Source organism: Camelus dromedarius, chromosome 12 (assembly GCF_036321535.1).
Source record: "Camelus dromedarius isolate mCamDro1 chromosome 12, mCamDro1.pat, whole genome shotgun sequence".
NCBI classification, from domain to species: Eukaryota; Metazoa; Chordata; class Mammalia; order Artiodactyla; family Camelidae; genus Camelus; species Camelus dromedarius.
The window spans coordinates 38699168-38719900 of NC_087447.1; the positions used below are offsets into that span (position 1 = coordinate 38699168).

The following is a 20733-nucleotide window of genomic DNA, read 5'->3' on the forward strand; positions in this document are numbered from 1 at the left end:
ATCTTAAATTATTTTGTGTCAGAGAATTAACCAAATTTCCTTGTTAATTCCATTATAATGAACTCTCGGATCTTCAATAATGGGCATTTTTAAGTCTTTTGTCACTTATAGATAGATATTGTTTTATTCTGACACTCTTACAAATATGTTTCATCTTCAGAGATATTCATGGGAGGGACTCTGACACTAACTCTAGCATACAGGCTTCTGATAAACTTTCAGATCACGCCACTGAACTAGGTCAGAATCACTGAATGCTAATGAAGAAACTGATGGCTTCATAAAACTGCCAATAAGATAAAAAATTAATTCCACGGGACTGAACTGATGAGGCTGATTATCATTTTTATGACTTTTTGTTTTAAGCATTGTCTATTTTTTTATGTTTTACTTTTCCAGATTTAAGGAAACCTTTTCTCTTAAGCTATCTATGACTTGTGGCAATTTGATGAAGATACCTTCATAAATAAAGATGAAACATTTATCTTTTTCTTCTTATCTGATCCTTCCAGAATTTGGAAACTCTTAGTGACTATTCTTATTTTCATGGAAATATAGTCATTTGCATAAGTTCAATAAGAATCTGTTTTCCTTATAACAGGACACAAATGGAAACACTGGTTGTATTACCAAGGCTTTGACTTGAATGTCATATTTGAGAGAATCATGCATAGACTCAGATATGACCAGACAGCTTTAAGAAACTAAGATTGACTTTACGGAGCCAATAAAGATCCTTAAAGAAACAGCCTGGTAACTTGCTTACAGGGTTCCCAGCAGACTTATCAGGTGAGGAAGGAAGGTCATTTCCTGGCAGGTGCAGGAACCACAGATATTTGGGGGACCCCAAGAAGAGAGGAATTCACCCATATCTACTGTTATTGCAGGCAAAGTCTGTTGGCAAGTCCTTGCTTGGCTTTTCTGGCCTCAAAAGGCTTTTAAAAGTTCAATCTAAGATTCCTTATGAAAAGTTCAAGCAAAGCAAACTTAAAAGAGCCTATATGATCAACTGCTATTCTTGCTATACTTATGTAAATAATCATCCCACGTTTATTGAAAACAGACTTATCTTGCAAACAGATCCATCTTAATTTGGCTATATTTGGTAGACATGAAGGTAATTTTGGAGAGAAAAATTATGTTTCAGTAACCTATCTTTGTGGATATTAGGTGCTAATACTGTTAATTGTCTTTGAGGTTTGGGTATTTACCTGTAAACTGAACTAGATCCAGAATTCTTCTAGTTTCCTCCAATATCTGGTGATACAACTCTCCAATATAAAATAAAAAACCAGTTTTTCTCCCATCCTTCTAACTTGGAACCACTGAGAACCCAAACTGCTCTCCACCTAAACACCTGATGATGTCCTCAGAAACTGCAACTGCAAAAGATGCTGCCACTGTAACATCTAGAAATCTTCTTTAGCTGACTCCCCTCTGGACTTGGTGGCTTATTAAAATCTGAATTTCAACTAGTTATACTAATTATTGTTCCAGTTTCTTTGATGTTTCTAAACTGTTTATATGCTTTGTGTCTCTCGCTGCTATATTATGACACCCTCCACAGGAATAATGACAGTTTGACATCTAGAGATGATTGACTACTCCTACAAGATTTCTCCTGATGAAGACCCACAAATTTCTTCTATTTTGAATGCTGCCTGAGACTTACTTCCTAGATGGCTCCTTGTTGCTTAAATGTGGCCATAAACTCTCTCCAAAAACATACCTCTCACACAACCACTTTTTTCTCTCCACCTTGGGACATGACTGACTGGGAATGAGCCTTCCCAACACTGAGGGAGTTGATACCATTGCCAAATAATCAAATGGTTGATCATCAATGCTTTCTAAAGAAATATTTCAATCAAACGGGAGAAATGAAAAAGGAAAATCAAACTGGAGTTGGTATTGCTAAGAGAGCACCCTAAAATGGAGCTGGGAGGCCATTAAGGAAATGTGATGTATGTACATCTCAGCCTGGATGCAATCTGACCTTTGACCTAATGAAATCATCCAGAACACCTGCCTGAACTTTGACCTAAGGAGGTCATCCAGAGCACCTGTCAGAAACTCAAGGTACTTATCAGACCCTTACCCTAAAACTACTGCTGATTCCCTAAGGACAACTCTTTTCTGACCGGTGTCAGAGTCAATCACAATTCTCATTAGGCAACTTTTAACAACCTTGTGGGTTGTCTTGATAAGCCCCCAATTCTTTCTCTTTCTTGGAATACTCTTTCAAGGTTACCTAAATCTATGTCTCCCAAATTGCAATTCTTAAGACTTCAAAAGCTCTTTTCTTATTTGAAGCCTCCTGCATCATCATCATTATTATTATCACCAATATTTTTGGTTGACAGTCATCACCCTTTTCCTCACCTCTCCAGTGCTTGCTTCTTCAACTCCCGAACCCAAACATTAGAACCACCTAAGAGTTTTGGGAAACTAGTGATGCTTGGATCCCACTTCAGACCAACTGAATCAGAAGCTCTGGGTGTGGGGCCAGTGTAGTGGTGATTCTTTCAAAGGTCCTGGGTGATTTTGATGGACATTTAGGATGACAGCTATCTTGAGTCCAGTCTGTCACATCTAAAAGCAGGGGCTAGTTCTACCTTGCTTACCTTTGTGTCATCAGCACTTAGCACTGTGCCTGGCACATCATGTACAACATACTTAATCTTCGAGACATAAATAAATGATTTAATTATAAATAAAGAAGTATTACTACTCTGCTTTTTAGAGAAGAGGAAACTGATTCCTGGAGGCAAAATAGCTGGTCTATGGAGGCAGAGTTGCTGAAAGAGGAGGAACTGGAGTGTCATCTCCATTGGGACAGGGCTCTTGTCTGTTTCATTGCACTCTGTTTCCGGTGCCAAGAGCGGGGTCCAAGACAGAGCAGGAGCACAGTTATGTGTTTACTGAACAAATGATTGCGCCTGGTCTCTCTTTACTTTGAAAATCAATCTCTTTCCACTATCTTGCTACCAGCCCTGCCTTTGCTATTACCTAAGTGGCTTTGCACAAGTCCTTTTTCTCTGGATCTCAGTTTCCTAATATCGAGGACATTTGATGAGATGGTCTCCAGAGGGTTTATTCCAGTCTCAATCACAGTAGACTGCCCTGCTACACCTCTACTGTCACTTTCACAGATGCAAATCTAGCTAGCATGCCAGCACTTTCTGCACAGAGCAGTATCTTCATGTCTGTGAGGATGTCCCTGCATCAGTCCTTCCAATCTTTTTTCCATACTTCTCTTCCCTCCCTCCCTGCTTCCTGCCTCTCTTTACTGTCTCCCTCCTTTGACAAGTGTTCCCAGTTGGCAGGCTGTGGTCAGCAAGCACTGGCCTTCATCTCCTGGTCAGCCTCCCTCCAAAGAGCAAATCCGTAGCTAAGAAAACATTGTTATCAACTTACCACTCCCCTAAATCCAGTTCAAGAGAAAAATGCCACTTTGCTGATGTAGTTATAGGACAAAGAAAGAAGAGAACTTCTGTTAAGAACTTTTATTTAAGGTTTGTTACATGTTTACTTCTGGCTTAGAACTCCATTATGTTACCTTATTTAAGCCTCACTTCTGCCTGCCTGGTAGTTTTGCCTCCACAATATTTCTCCCCAGCACTTTAGAGCACCCAGGCTCCAAAAACCATGACAGCAATGTCCTAACTTATCTCTCTGCTTCCATACATAACCCCTTCAATCCAATCTTCTGTAGAACCCAGAGTGCACATTTAAAATAATAAATCAAATCATGTCACTTCCCTGCTGAAAGCCTTCCAAAGGCTTTCCATTACACTTAAAATCCAAACTTAATAATGCCAGTTGGTAAATCCCCACTGATCTGGCCCTTGCTGACTTCTTGGACATCATCTCCTGATACTCTTAGTCTCACCCACCAGACTCCAGCCTCTTTAACATGCTCTACTCGAGAGCCTTTGACGGTTTTCTTCGGTTGTCCCCATCCTACATGATCTCACCCACAGATCTTAGGAAATTAGGAAGGAAAAGAGTGAGGAACAGATTTAGACTTGTTTGAGACTTGCATGGATACTGGTTTTCCAGGTGAACCAACACAAACTTGCCTTTAGCACTGCTCCTCGCCTTTGCTTTCTCAGTGAGCGGAAGGAAAGGTAGGTGAACTACTCAAGGCATTCTATGGATAAAGTCAAATGCATATGCAAAATATTGTCAAAAATCAAATATACCACTTTGCCTTCACCAACTGAAGGATTTTAGTAACTTATAATTTGATTTTTCAGATAGTCAGGGAACAGAAGTTTAGCTTTGGGGAAAGGAAGATAGAACTTGTTGACCTACGTGCCAGGCCATTTAAACATGATTTTTTTTGCATCAAATAGGCATTATGATCCTATCTCACAGAAGAGGAAACAGACTCAGCAGAGTTAAGCAATTTCCTAAGGAACACACAGCTTTCCTAATAGGCAGAACCAATATTCTACTCGGCTGTATCTGATCCTAAATCTCAGCCTCTCTCCTCTGCCACATCATCTCCTTTTGCTAAGCACATCCTTTCTTTAGCAAAAACAATTCCAGAGTAAACAACAATGTATGGGTAAGTAATGATTAAGGTATAAAAGTGAGGAAAGGCTGTTTTCCAAGAGCACATTTGAAACCTCCATTTACCTGTGCTAATTGTAATATCGTAACAAGAAGTTGTTCATAAATATTCATTAAATTGGATCCCGTAGGGGTCTGTACTTGAGAAATTCGGTTGGCTGATATTCTGAATTCCTAAATGTACCTTAAAAAAAAAAACAAAAAAAACAACCAAATGTCTTTTGTCCCAGAGCAGTCTAGTTTAGATTGGTAACCAATTCAAAATCACCCTCTGGTCAATTAGTGCTTTTTTGCCTTTTTCTTTTATTCTTCCAAACTTTACAGTGTCACCTGCTGAGCCCCCCGCTGGGCTCTTTTTCTGGATGTGTGTTGCCAAGAGAACAATCCTGCTTGCAACAATAGAAACAACAATCAATGCTAGCACAAAAGATGTAAGGACAATGGAAGATGTGGGTGAGTTAATTATGCTCCTAGTCATTTTGTTCTTTCCAAATAAAGGGCATGGGTGATCAGTGAGTATTAGAAATGCAAGTCACACTACATAAGAGAAATGAGTTTCTCCAATGAATATCCTCTAGCAACAACTTCATTTATGTCTGAAATATCCACACTGTTGGGTTCCTGGAGGAAGGAGACAGCACAGAGCGGGAATTGGGAGACACACATCCTGGGGGAGCTTGGGGAACTCACTTAACCTTTCTGGGTCTTTGTTTTCTCAAGCAAAAATGACTCGATGGAACTGAAATTCCCCTGCAGTTCTAAATTATGGTTATGCTCTCAGATTCAGCCTGTTTGGGAAGCACTGAACAGAAATAGGCAGGGATCGGACTCCAGTGCTTATGGGCCTGTTTTCCCCTCATGCTGTCCACGTCCCTGGAAACCAGAGCATTCAGGCTGATGCCTGAAGACAGCCCTGAGGCCTGAGCTCTGCTCCTTTTAGCCACTCCTCCCTGAGGTCAACCCTGGACCTTTGCTGTACAAAACTGCTACATCTTTGAAACCTCGGTCTATGCAACTTCTTCCTAAACACAACTTCCGTCTTTCATTCATTCAGTTAACATATATTTATCACCTGCTTGCAATCTGCCAGATACTGTGATACACAGGGGTGAACAAAACAAAAATGACACCTGCCCTCATGGGGCTTATAGTCGGCCAGGTGAATCAGACATTAAATACTGTCAGCGAAGAATGAATTTCCTCTGCCCTTCCAGGTTCTTCCAGCTGGCCTAATAATTAAACTAACATGAGACAGATGAATAGAAGAAAAGTAAACAAAATTCAGTAAAATGTATACTTGGGAGCAACCAGGAGAACTGAGTAACATATCAAAATGCCTGAAGCCTTCACCTTAAATACCATCTTCAAAAAGAGGATGTCGGGGGCAGTGGTTTGGAACTTCAAAGGGGGAGGAAGGCAATTCACACAGTGATGGAAAAACAAATGTTTGGCAAATAAATGTTTGTTGAGCCATGAAGAGACAATGGGACACAGTGTGGACTCTGATCTTTAAGCCCCACCTAGAGTTTCCCCCACAACAGCTGGCCCATATTCCCTGCAGAGATCTCTGGTGATAGCACTTTTCCAGGACAAACCTTCCATGTAAATTTTTCTAGGTGGTTAGGGAGATAGTCAAAGTTCCTTTCTGAGTCTTTTGGGACTTGAATTTTCAGCTCGAAATAATCTACATGCCAGACACATTTGGGGTGGCAAATTTTCTTCTCTTGCAATACTTTGTTTTAAAGGTAAGAAATACAGACATGTATCAAGTATAAAGTGAATTGTGCCTCGAATTCCACCTACCAGAAAAAAGCCCTGTGTAACTGTTGAGTCATAGTATCTTGCTATTCTATAACTTCATTTTTTTTCTCTTAATGTCTCATAAATAGCTTTCAATTTGCATACTATAGATATATCATATTTTTGGTGTTTTTATTTTATTTATTTGTTATTTTATTGAAGTATAGTTGGTTTACAATGTGTTAATTTCTGGTTACATAGTGATTCAGTTATACATATATATATTCCTTTTCATATTCTTTTTCATTATAGGCTATCACAAGGTATTGAATATAGTTCCCTGTGCTATATAGTAGGACCTTGCTGTTTATCTAATATATACAGTAGTTAGTAGAGCGCATGCTTAGCATGCACAAGATCCTTCCTGGATTCAATGCCCAGTACCTCCATTAAAAAAGAATAGGTGTCTTGTTTAGGTCTACCATATATTTTAAAACGTCTGAGTCATAGTATGTGCCAGACATATTATGTGTTTCGTTTGTATCAACTTCCTTAATTCTTACTATAGCTTCATAAGTTAGCACTATAATTATCCCATTTTACAGCCAGGGAAATGAAGAGTCCCAGAAAGTTTCCCAGAGACCTGAGATCACACAGCTGGTGAACAGCAGGGTCACTAATTCAAACCCTGACTGTCGGATTCCAGAACTTCAGCTCTTAGCTGCTGTGCCTTGTATTCCATTGCCAAGATGTACCATCATTTATTTTAATTACTCCTGTATGATGGACATTTAGATCAATTACCCCTCTTTTTTTCCCTACAATCAACAAGGCTGCAGTCAACACCCTCGTACCTGCATCAGCCTACACTTGTCTAATCCTGCCTGTTTGAATAAGTCCTAAAAGTAAAATTTCAGAGTTAAAGGGTATGAGCATTTTACGTTTTGGTACACATTGCCAAACTGATAGAGATGTTGAATTAATTTGCACTCCCACCAAGTGCTTATGAAAGAGATTGTCATTCTTTTCTCAACCGTTGGTGCCACTGATTCCACGCTGTCAGCGGCCTCTATGGCCTCCTCACCGCCAAGTCAGACATCTGTTTACAGCCTCATCCAGCTCTAAGCTCTGTCACATGAACCCCTAAACACAGGCCCTCCTGGAAACTCTTCCTGGGCGTCTCTCTGGGCTCTTCTCTCCTCCTATGTGTTTGGCACTTGAAATCTCTTTCCTGCACGAGTGCCACGCATACCTGGAGTCCTGGGTCTCCCCTGTCCTCTGCCTTCCCTAGTGTGGCCGATTTTCTTAACTGCAGGCCCAACAGCCATTCCCTTCTCCTTCCTTGCTAAAAGGACCCCCATTTTGTTCAAGGCTTAAAGTGTCCAGCCCCAAAGGATGAATAATGAACAGTCTAAGTCAATCATGGCTCTTCTGTTCCCAGACCTGGAGCTACAGGTGGCCATGGGACCCGGTTCTGGCCAACAAGACATGAGGGGAATCTTCCTGGGGGCCTCTGGGATTTTCCTCTATGATCAAGGGATAGAGGCCTGTGAGGAAAGCATTTTTCTCCCACTAACCTCATTCCCTCCTATGCAGAATACGGTGAGTAAGGCTGAGATACTTTGAGCTAAAGCAGCCATTTTACAAACCAGGAGACAAAGTCCCAGTGAATCACAAAGCCAGCTGTCCAGGGACCTGACATCACTGAGCTTCTGAAAGAATGCTGAAGCCATTTATCTCCAAAGTCCTGGATAGATAATGAAAGAGCCTACAAGGAAAGCTTCAACTAGGTTTTTTGTTTCTTATAGCCAAATACCTCCTAACAGATAGAAGCATCATGGTTAGCTTAGCCTAATACTCTTTTTATTTTTTTTTTCAAGATTTTAAAAAATTTATTAATTTATTCATTTTTTAATGGGGTTACTGGGGATTAAGCCCAGGACCTCAGGCATGCTAAGCACATGCTCTACCACTGAGCTATACCCTCCCCTCTAATACTCTACCATGATGGTGCTAACCCCAGGCCCCTCTCTTGAGCCTCAGAACTATATATAATAACTAGTAACAGTGATGGATATTCATTAAGGACCTGCTATGAACTTAGAACTGTTCTAAATTATCTATATGTATATAGTATGTAATAATAATATGTATGCAATAATATGTATATAATAGTAAGAACTGTTCAAAATTATATATGTATATAATAATGTATGGAATAATATACGTAAATAAGCATGTAATATGTATATAATAGCACTTTAGCATTTATAGAGTTGTAATAATGTTTAAATTATATGTGTATGTATAATGATATATGTATTATGTATATATATATATATACACATATGTAATTTAAACACCATAACAACTCTATAAAGCAAATGCTAAAGTGCTTTTATTATTCCCATTTTATTCATGAGAAAACTGAGGCACAGAGAGATTAAGTAACTTGCCCAGAGTCATGTATCTCTTACGTAGCTGCACTAAGATTCAAATGAGGGCAGTACAGCTTCAGGGTCTAGACGCCCAAATACAATATCATACTGCCTCTCAGCTACTGGAATGACTAAAGGGACCTCAAATTTAACATGTCCCAAATGGAGCTCATCGTCCTCCTCCCTCATAAATGCAAACATCCCATTTGGTCAATGCAGAAACCTGCGAGTCTCCTTGGACTTGGGCTTGTTTCCTCTCCCCTGAGTCCAATCAGTTACCACATGCTGACAGTTCTCCCTGCTGAGCACATTCTGAACTATCCCTCTGTGCCTGGCTGACATTAAGTGCTTAATAAAGGCTGGCTGCTAGTCCCGCCTCCTCATGATCGTGCTGCTCCTGCTGTCCTGCCTTTCCCCATCCAAAACCTTCCAGCCACTGTCCTCGCCTGATCAGCTGGCCATTCTTTTACTTTGGGCCTTTGGATATATTGCCACCCCACCCCCCCCCGCATTGAATACGCTGCACTACAAGCTCCCTAAGAATGTAATTCTTCTACAACTTAGCCCAAGTGTCCTGTCCACGAGGAGGCCTTCTGATTCCCCCACCTGGATGGACTGATCTCCCAGCATGCTCTGTGGCTCTCCATCGCAGCCCTTATCAAACAGTAGCTTAATCATTGGCTTACTTATCTTACTCCCTCCCCTGTTAAGCCCCCATTCCCAAAACCAGGTTATAAGCTCCTCAGGCACACGATAGACTATCTCAAACTCAGTCCCTCCCTTCTGTCCCTGTCCTTCCTTTGTTCTCTTTCCCAATTACTGGTATCATTAAACTAGAAGTTTCCATATCATCTCTAACCCCCCCAGTGAACTTCCATCTCTAAAATGTTGTTTGAATCTATCCTCGCCTTTGTTCCCAAGTGACCCCCTGCGTGGCTTAAGATCTCAGCCCTAATGACTTTGGCAAAGCAGATCTCTTTTCCATTTGGGACCTAATAAGGGCTTCCTGCAGAGCTGAGAGGTGGAGCCAGTTGTCTGAAAGGTGGTTCAAACTTGAATAAAGGCCTTCTGCCTATCTGCAGATTGAATACATTCCTGCATTGTAACACATTTTACCTTTTTCTATTCACAATTTCAACAAGACTCAACTACTCTAAATGGTACCTTGCCCCAGGGTTATTTCATAAGAAAAGGGAGTTAAAGACTTGCTCAGTAGCTCTGTCAAAGCCTTCTTAATGCCAAGTAAAGTATAAGTTAATCAATCAGGCAAGCGAGCAATAAAATATAAGACCAAACACAAGATTCAATAATAGTGAGCTGCTCATTCCAATTAGTCCATGATTCATGAGTTTGGTCAATACATTACAAAGATGTAACCAATATAAAAACACAAGGGGCCTAAAAGCACTTCGTCAATGAAATGCATTCATTATCAGAATGTACATATTTTAGCTGGTCCTGGCTAATCCAACCATTAACATTTTCAATATGCTGAACAGCAAACAGAGTTTTGGTAAAGGTCTTCCACTTGAGTGTCCAATTTTGTAAACATCTGACGGCCCCATGGGACATGCCTGATTCTGTCACCTCCTGGCTTGGACACCTCAGGCAAGTTGCTCCCCCTCTGACTGTTTATCTGTAAAATCAGAATAAGAAGGTCTGTCTCCTTTACAGGGCTACCACGGAGTTCAAATGAGAGGATGAATATGAACATGATTTAAACATTGCTAAGTTCTCCAGAAATGTAAGATACAGTTTACAAAAGGATCAGAACATATTCAAGCCAGGCAGAAGAGAAGAGAAGCTTTATTCACAGATTACTAAACAAAAATAATAATTACACTAATTTAAAAATCTGCCATTTGATCCTTAGTCTAGGAACAACATTAGTTTTCAAAAAACCGTCTTGGGGATTCTTTTTTTTTTTTTGGTTAATTCTTATTGATGCTGATTTTTAAAATCGGAGCATTTCATTACTGGTTTTCCCTATTAACTAAAGGGTTGAGAACTTTTTTTTAATGAATTGAACTATTTTTATTTGTGACCTCATTGGCTCTTCAACTCAATGAAAATGTTTTAAAGAAATATCATGATCTTGGGGCTTGGAATCCAGTTACACTTGGCGATTGTTCAGTCTCAACTGGAAAAGTGGTTTGTAATATTTTCCTTTATAATTAATACTTCTGGATAGTAAAATTAAATTTCTCATCTGAACATAGGAAAATGCAACACGTGCCAAGAGGGCCACTGCCAATGAAAATGGGCCTGACTTCAGCACCGGCACATCTCCCTCAACACCAGCCATCTATGGGCACTTACAAAGGGGGTCGAAAGGCTGCCCTGCTGAGCTGCAAGACCCTACGTCCATTTCAGAAGCAAAAGTTTGCTAATCTGCTGTCAGCCGCTGCAAAATGCACACAGATTGTCCCGGCCAAAGGCAGACCCTCGTGATCACCAAGTGCTGCCCGAATTGAAATGAAAAAATGGCACATTACCTTCGGCAGAGATTAAAGCCAATTGTGTGAGTCAATACTGGGCTTCCTTTCTTCCCCAATTTAAGTCCCCAAAGCACTACTAAAATGATTATTTTACAAATTCTATTTTAAAAGCATTAATTTTAGATTAAACTAGATATGAGCTATCTTAGATTCTTTTTGAACGTGGTTGGGTGTGTATTTCTTTTTTAATGCGAGTATAAAAATATAACAGGAAAAAAAAAAACCCTACTCTGAGAACTTGTTTTAAAGCTTCCATTAGCAATAAATGAACAGTATGTTCAGTTGACAGCTAGTCAAATTTAGAGAAAATGTAACCAGTGCTCTAGTTAAGGAGCCCTTTTCCAAATAAATGAGTAAGTTGGCTGTTATTTTGATATAAATGCCCACCTGGATGCATATAGTTATGCCTTCTTGCTGAATACGTAGATAGTACAATTGACTGGCAGATCTGTTTGTTTCACCAATTAAACTCTCTCACAGGTTAGTACAAGTGGAGAAAGTACAAGGATCTTAGAAGCTCCTTAATCGTTTCCTAAGCAGTTAGCCTCTTGGTGGCTCAGTTAAATGAATTGCATTAAATGAGATAATGTGTGAAAAGTGCTTGCAACATTGTAAGTGCTCCCAAGAAGAGAAGACACTACAATTACACCCACAGAGAAAATTCCTGAGGCATCCCTAGTAATAGGGTATCCAGGAACAGTAGTCTCTGCAGCTGCTGTCAGAACCCCTTTCCTTCTCTGCTTTCCCTTCCCCAGCAAAGGAATAGAAGAAGGATCAGTCCCAAGACTGCACGACCCTAGGGGGTAAGTCATCAACTGCCCAGCCCTCTGTGGCCATCTGCAGTTGATCCACAAGATGGAGAGGCAGTGACCTGGCACTTCGGAGATCTCTCCTGGCAGTGTGGACATTTCTCCAGTTTCTTAGAGCAAGTAAAGCCAAAGGTGACCCAGAACCCACGTATTTCCCGAGAGGCATCCCTAAGACCCAAACCCCTGATGCACTGCACAGGGGCAGCAGGACATACGCCCCTCCTAGCAAGAGTGGCCACTAAGCAGCCAACATGGATGCTCACTGATATATTTCCAATATTCCCTTGTTCTTTGGCAATGGAAAACACAAAGGCTTTATTCCTGAGCTTGAATTTATCCATAGTTACAAGTGTCAATCAACCAAGTCTTCAGAACATCAATTTATAAATTATCAAAAACTTTAAGCATGCTCATGACCCTTAATATCCTAATTCTAGTTCTGGGAAGCCATTTTAATGAACTGATCTAAAACATAAGCAAAGTTGTTCTGGTCAAAGATTTTTTTCCCAAAAAATTTATACTAGTGAAAAGCAAGAAATAATCTTCATGCTACACCTCAATAGGGAAAGGTTAAGTGGACTATTTTGTGCATACTAAAAATGACGCCTACCCAGAATTACTCTATGGATGTACAAATGAGTGTGCACGTGCACACGCACACACACATGTAGAAACATGCATGTTGGTTTGCAATAGGAAAAAAAATTTATATGACCATTAATAGTAGCATCACACAATGACATTTTGAAATTTTGTGTACTTCTATATATAGCTTTGCTTTACAACAAGCATATACTAAATTTTATAATTAAACTGATATTTTTAAAAGCTATTTTAAAAGACCAAAGTAACAAACCTGTGTGAAAGGAGACAGTCCTCTGACCTGATATTGGGAAGCAGAGAGACTAAATTATATCCTCTGAACTGAGAAGGAACTTTGAGACTGAAAAACGATGCAAGTAACTCCATAAAGTGCAATTATGAAGTTTACCGTGGGTAACTTACATATAGGAAGATTGGCTGGCATTTATTTAGAGGCATTTGCAGCTGCACTCTGCGCCTCTGAAAGGGGTACAGGGGGAACATAAGGAGCCAGAGCTAAAAACAGAATCTGACTACCAGGGAGAAGCAGGTCTACACCAATGGGAACTGATGGATTTTCCTCCCCTCCCCAGGGGGTCTCATGGCCATTAACCATGTGCGTCAGCAAAAGGCATTCGTCCAGTTTTCACGTCAGATGAAGGCAAGGGTAAAAGATGACAGGGAATTTATCTGGCTAGGGCCCATTCCTTGTGAGTAGCTAAAGCTCAGTCACGCAGAGACAGGAGGGGAAGGACGGTGGTCCTGAGATGGAGCTGACAAAATGGAGTCGGTGTGGTTCATCCACACACCTGCTCTCTGGGAAATGTGTCCCTCAGTTCACAATTAAAGACATGGCGGTGTTCCTCCATTTACTCCCAAAGACTGATTGTTTGCATGGGGTGCAAATGCTGGGCACTGGGGATCCCCAGCCTCCTCCCACGCAGACTGAAGTCCCAGATTATCATTTTTCCCTGCTGTGACAGGACACAGCACCAGACGCTTCTCCTCCCAAACTCTTGATAGTCTCCACCAATTGATAGGAACTGACACACAAGACTAAACCTGCCACAGTTCCTTGAATCTAAGATGCCATTGAGTGTGAGAGGCATCAACCTCTAGGGAGAAGGAACCCTCCATTTCATGTCTGTATCAACTGTCAGCTGTATTCTGATGTCCGACTTCCATGTTTAAAACGGACGTTTTAGCATCTGCTGAAGGCCACTGATGCCCTCCCTGGTCTGTGGCAGCCCCTCTTTTCTTTCCCACGCATGGCAGTCACTGCTTGCTGCCATCTCACTTACTGTCAAGAAACCACAGCATAGATGTAAGTCACTGGGCTGGGCCCCCTGAGTCCACTCAGCTGGAAGGGCAAGAGGAACCGGGATCCAGAAGTCATTGGCAAATTCTGGTGAGCCAGAGGCAGCTTGGGCTGGGACAGGGGCAGGAGGACTGGGTCCCTCACACAGAGCTTCTCCCCAGAATTAACTTCTAATCTGGTTAAAGGACCCCTCCTGCACTGTTGGTGGAAATATTAATTGGTGCAGCCACTATGGAGGACAGTATGGAGGTTCCTTAAAAAACTAAAAATAAACTGACCATATGATCCAGCAACCCCACCCCTGGGCATATACCCAGAGAAGAATATAATTCAAAAAGATACATGCACCCCAATGTTCACAGCAGCACTATTTACAATAGCCAAGACATGGAAACAACTTAAATGTCCATCGACAGAAGACTGGATAAAGAAGATGTGGTATATATATATATGCACACACACAATGGAATACTACTTAGCCATAAAAAGAATAAAATAATGCCATTTGCAGCAACATGGATGCCCTGGAGAGTGTCATTCTAAGTGAAGTAAGCCAGAAACAAAGAAAAATGCCATATGACATTGCTTATATATGGAATCTAAAAAAAAAAAAAAAGACACAAATGAGCTTATTTACAAAACAGAAACAGACTCCCAGACATAGAGAACAAACTTACGGTTACCAGAGGGAAAAGGGATGGAAAGGGATAAACTGGGAATGGAACTGTTAGGTATCTTGATTTTAGTGGTGGTTTATAGGTGTATGCATCTATCAAAATTCAAATTGTACATCTGAAATGTGTAGTTTACTGTATAGAAGTTGTACCACATATTGTTAAAAAAAAATCAGCCTTCTTAGATCATTATGCTTAAAGCTCCCCTTTCTCTTAAACCCACAGCATTGGCAAATAGGCTTTAACTTTCTTTCTCCTCCACAAAACACTCAAGGAAGAAAACACCCCTCCAGTTTGGGAGTCATTGCTGTGTGGGTTTCAGCAAGTAAATAACCTCTCTGAATCTTTCTTCCTCTCTAAAATATTCATGACACTTTTCTCAGATACAGTTTGTGAAGATCAGAGTTACAGGAGATAGGGTACTCAGGGCAGCACCTGTCATACAGTGGGCGCTCAATAAATGCCGGCTGTTAAGAGCAGTATGGTGACGAACACAGCAGGAAACCGGGAAACTATTAACACATCCTCTAGGGGGTGTGCTTGACCTGAATGGAGCCTAGGTCTGTAAACAAAGAGCTTTTTAGATTGTTGACACGTCTTGATACTTCAGAATTGTTTCTAACAATCTACCTTTCCTGAGAAGTGTACTGGGCTGCACTTAAAATTTAATCAGGTGAGCTAGATTTCCCCCAGTTGGGTGAACTGGTGGCTCAAGAGGCAGTGTATTAAATAGTAGCCATATGGCATGAACACAATTCAAGCAGCTTCCAGAACTATACTCAAGCTGCGTCTACCCCAGGAAAATCCTACACACTATCCAAGCAACACAGCAAATGGGACTTCTGGCAACTGCAGCGACAAACCCATCAGTGAGTCAGAGAGTTGGAGGAAACAATTGTCACAAAGCCCCTTAATTCCCCCCCCCCTTTTTCCCCCCAAAAGAATGGCCAAATTGGGTTAATTTGCAAGTCTTACTAAGAGAGTCGCTCTAAAATGATTAATTATCACTCCTTTACTAATACAGTCAGATTTTTTGTTTAATTCCAAAATCTCATACTAGGATAAAAGCTGGCCAAATGGAAGTAGAGTGAAGTGGGCTTTGTTTTCCCAGTCTTTGTGCCCCACCTCCCCAGCCCCCCAGGGACCTTAGTGATAAAACAGACAAGGCTACAGAGGGAGTTTGGAGAACAAGACGCAAAAGGACTACCTATTTGAGAACCCGCATAATCAGCCTAAGAATTAGCAGAAGCTGTTAGTTAGCATGGGCCTTCTGGGACCGTCTGGATGTGTATTCCCAGCCTGCAACCTACACTGAAGGAGAAGCAAAAACCTAGGTTCAGGCTGGAGCAAACTGATTTAGCAACATGTGTGAAATTACACGTGGAGGATGGGGTTGCTGTTAGAAACAGACCCACGGGGAAAAGATGTGAGAAGTATTGGATACAGTCATTGGGGACCATTTTGTGCAGGGATAAGCCATGCCTCTCCAAAAAGGCAAGATACACAAATAGACAGATTTAATATTTAATAAGTATAGAAGAGGATATAAAATTTAGCCACCCTTCTTTTTGACACACATTCATTAATTACCAATAATTAATTTTTGTCCTGGGCCCTGGCAATTCCAAGATGATTAAAATATGCTTTGCCCTCAAGGGGCTTACAGTTTAGAAGACTAAGGCAAAAAGTTGCAAATAAAAGGCAAATTCACCCAAGCCAAGGTCAGTGGAAGCCTCAGGAGGGCTTGGCTTCCACAGGGTGGGGCCGGGGTTGAGGAGTGGGGCCAGGACTGGCTTTACAGAGGAAAAGACCCTGAGCCAAGTCTCAAAAAAGGAGTAAGCATTTGCCAGGCCAACAGACACACTGGTTAATCCTTGTTCCTGCTTTGAAGGCTGTAGCTTTTGGAGGATGCATGTATGGAGAAAAGCCTCTTTCCCAAGATAAATGTGGTCTGCATGTCTTTGCAGTGAGAACGGGTTTGGCACAACTAAGTTGTTCTATAAGGGAGCAGGTGTGTTAGTCTGGTTCTTAAATAAACTTCATCAGGATCAAAAGCTGACCCCCATTTGGGGTCACAGGAAACACCTCTGTGAAGCGGTGTTCACTTCCCCATCTGTGTCACGTGGCCCTGAGTGAGATGCCAGGGCAAGTGAAAGCGCCTGTCAGGAGGGCTGGTAATCCCAGGCTGCAGTCACTGTGGGCACCAGAGGGCTTTGCGGCAAAGAGTTAGCAGGTGCAGGAGCTGGGAGCGCTGAGCCTTGGGCCTCCAGAAGGCTGACCAGTAAGCCCCGCGTCATCCGTTCATCTACTGTTTACAGCCAGACTCTCCTAAGCACTTTGCACACACTGCACTGCTGCCTCACACCTCACGCCCTCAGTACAGTCAAATGCTCTCTCTCCTGAGCTTCTTGAGCTGAATTCAAACCTGCACAGAGGAGCAGAGGGGACTGGGATCTGCTCTGGGGCTGCCAGTGCACAGCATGTTCAGTGCTCTGGACTGGAGTCACATTCTGTGCATAACATTTTGGTCCTGGTCCGCCCTGTTCACCCACAAGAATGTGGAGAATGTAACTGACCTTAAGGGCTTCTCGTTAAAGAGAAAAAAAGTGGTTTGTTACAAGGGACATTAGGATTTCTTAAAGCCTGGACCCTCTCATCAAGACACTTACCAAGGACATTCTGCTTCCCCCTGGCTGGAGGCTGCTTTCATCTGCAGTAGATTGAAATGCCAAAAGATGACAAGGCCCAGGTAGGCTAGAGCTAGGTGAGACGACTGTGGTTTAGCAGAAAGAGCACAGTAGGAGATAAATCCAACTTAATATTGCAGCTAGAAAAGAAAGAGCATCACACCTGGCTTACCTGCCTCAGAGAGTTTGGGGAGCTGTGAACTGATGCAAGGTAATCTACTGAGAAACAGGTCTGAATTGAGAATAGTGTGATCGTGTCTCCCCACACATGTGCTCACATGCACACCCATGCACACGCACATGTGCACACACTCACATAAGTTACTTGCCTGGCCTATGTCAGTAGGAGCTTTCCTCTTCTCAGAAAACCTAAACCTTCCACGTTCTCCACAAACCCCCATCCTCCCCCTCATCCTCCTTCACCTGTACCTGTGCTCACCTTCTGTTTCAGGTCCTTTTTATCATCTTCCCCTCTTCCATCTCCACACTTATCTCTGTCCCCATCCATCTATCACATCTGTGCCTCTTCCTTTCTAAAATAAGCTCCCATTAATGTCCTTAATCTTAGGCCCCTCTCATCTCCAGATGCTAATCCTCTTGTATCTCCAATCTTTCCTGTCTACCACACTTTCACCAACTGCCTAAGTCTAAACAGCCAGCCTGAACTCTGACTTGAGCTCCCAGTCCAAATTTCCAACTGACAGCGAATCTCTCCAACTAAATTACAAGCTGGGCCCTTCAACATGTCCAAAATGGAATGGTGACCTTTACACTGAACCCACTCCTCTTCCCATATCAGATCTCAGCCCCGATATTATTCCATTATCCATTCATTTATTTCTGCTATACATCTGTGTGTCAGACAACAGCTAAGCAGTAGGAATATAATGGCCCTCATCCTCATCTGATGGGAAAGATGGACATCAGTCAGTCATCAAACACAAACACAATTATAGCTGGGGAATTCTCTATAAAAGGATGATGTAACTGGGACGAGAACATAAGAGCCCATAAAGGTGCCAAGGAAAGCTTTTCCAAGGAAGCAACTTGCAACATATATACTGAAATCTGAAGACTGAGTAGGTGTTAGGTAGGAAAATACAGGTTGAACATTCCAAACAGTGAAAAACATTCATGTGCAAAGGCCCTGGGGCAGGAGGAAATATGGAGTATTTCCAGAAGACCAGTGCATCTAGAGCTCAAGGAGCAAGGGGGAGACGAAAAGTGGGGGCCAGACCTTGCTGGGCCTTATAGGCTGCTAAGGAATTTCATCATCTTCTTGAAATTAGGAATAAATTGACTACCTTCAACAAACATTTATTGAGCACGTACTAAGTACCCGGCACTTTTCCAGATGCTGGGGACACAGGGAGTACAGCAGATAACGAAACAAAGTCCTGACCCTGTGGCACTCTCATGTTGGTCATACAGGCCACTGAAGGGTGCTGGGCAGAATCACTGAGGTGGCAGAAGTGGGTGCGAGGAGATCACTATGGTTGTCCAGGGGTACGTGACAACTAACTGGGCTGAGGCTGAGCTGAGAAGCAAAGAAACTGGTGAATCAGATACTTAGTAAGTACAACCGATACGACTTTGTGATGGACTGGTGGGCGTAGAGTTTTTGTTTATTGTGAGGCTTTTTGTTATTATTTTAAGAGGAGAGATTCAGGAAGGAAGAATCATAAAACTTGAGCTGAAGGAAGGATCTAATTGAGAGGAAACAACTAACTCTGCAAAAGGAAGAAGTTATTGGGCATTTAGGGTTCCTGAAAAGGCAGACAAGGATGGTACCCAGAGCCCAAGTAGAGAATATGGCCTTAGGAGGATGGACGGTTCCTTCACTGTTTTAGTAGGAGGGATGGGGAGGAAAGATGCAAGTAGATTTCTTAACTTGGTACCAACAAGTTAAGGAGTTCTGTCCAGGAATTTCCTTTTTTTTTTTTTAATTCCTATAGAGCAAGAGACAAGGTTATCTGAAAAAAGTGATGTGGAAAAAGGTAGAGAAAGGTGAGGAATTAGAGGAAATCGGTAGAGAGATGTGGGAAAGAGAACCTTCCAGAATAATTCAGTCAGATTGCCAGGCAGGTTGAGGGCCCTCCAAGGTGAATGTTTCTGAGGGGATGCATATGGTAGGCAGAAAAATTCACACACACCCACCCTTGCCTCCAAAATGTATTTACTTCCTAAACATGGAATTTTTGACTATAAATAAGGCAAAATACATGACTAATTCAAGCATTTTAAGAAGAGGAGTTTATCCTGGACTATCTTGGTGGGCCCTAAATGCAATCATCTGTATCCTTAACAGATAGAAGCAGAGGGAGTTTTGAAAGACAACACCAAGGAGAAGGTAGTGTGAAGACAGAGGCGACGGCTAGAGTGATGTGGCCACAAGACAAGACTTGGGGCAGCTGCTAGAACCTGGAAGAGGTGAGGAAGAGATTCTCCCCCAGAGCCTCTGGATGGAGTACGGTCCTGTTAACACCTTGATTTTGACCCAGTAAAACTTATTTTGAAATTCTGGACTCCAGAACTGTGAAAGAATAAACTTCTGTTATTTCAAGCCACCAAGTCTGTAGTTGTGACAGCAGTCCTAGGAAACTAATACCATGTCAGTCTATCCATCTGTCCTTGCTCCACAGTTGGCTCAGCTGCAAGCACAAGTCATTCAGGGTTGGAGGCTTGCCAGTTCGGTATTAAGAAAAATGATAAGGAAATTCTGGGCTACGGCAGGAGTGTTAATGAGATGATGAGTTTAGATGAGAAGTGAAACTGAGCAGGACACTGCGGGGCCCTCCCAGGCAGGAAAGCTCCTCCATGTCCCCTGTTTCTTGTTTGCAGAAAAAGGCTTTAGTTCCTTAGGCAAGAGTAGAACAGGGATTGAAATCCTCACTAATTTGAAAAGCCACAGTCTTATTTTATCCTCTATTTCAGCTGAGATGTAGATGATGGATGTGGGCAACAAGTGTTTAACTGAAGCATAAATGGGCATCATTACCATGAGATGGCACTTACATCTCATAGCACTGGATGAGCCTAACTGAGAGTGTACAAAAGGGCAAAAAAGGTCACAGGACTGAGTTTGGAGAGTGCGACATTTAGGGCAGTGGATCTCATGAAGGGTGATTATGTCCCTCAGGGGACATTTGACAATGTCTGGTTGTCGTGACTGGTTGGGGAGGGGGTGCTACAAGCCCCTGGTGGGTGGAGGCCAGGGATGCTGCTCTCCAGTCTGGGGGCGAGGAAGGACATTTGCCTTGTGAGCTCAGTTCACTGATAGATCTAATTAGAGTTGTTGATTTTCAGATTTTCAATTTTTTCTTGTGAAGACAGGACCGATGCCTTCCAGGCTCTTGACACGTCATAGCAGAAAATGGACATCCTTATCTAATCTTTACAACTCCTTGGA

The 20733-nt window shown here is 42.0% G+C and overlaps 1 protein-coding gene across 4 annotated transcripts in view; it reads right to left on the bottom strand.

Moving 5' to 3' along the window:
• Positions 1-20733, bottom strand: part of SPON1 (spondin 1) — a 391445-nt gene that overhangs the window by 190102 nt on the left and 180610 nt on the right. The window lies entirely within an intron of this gene.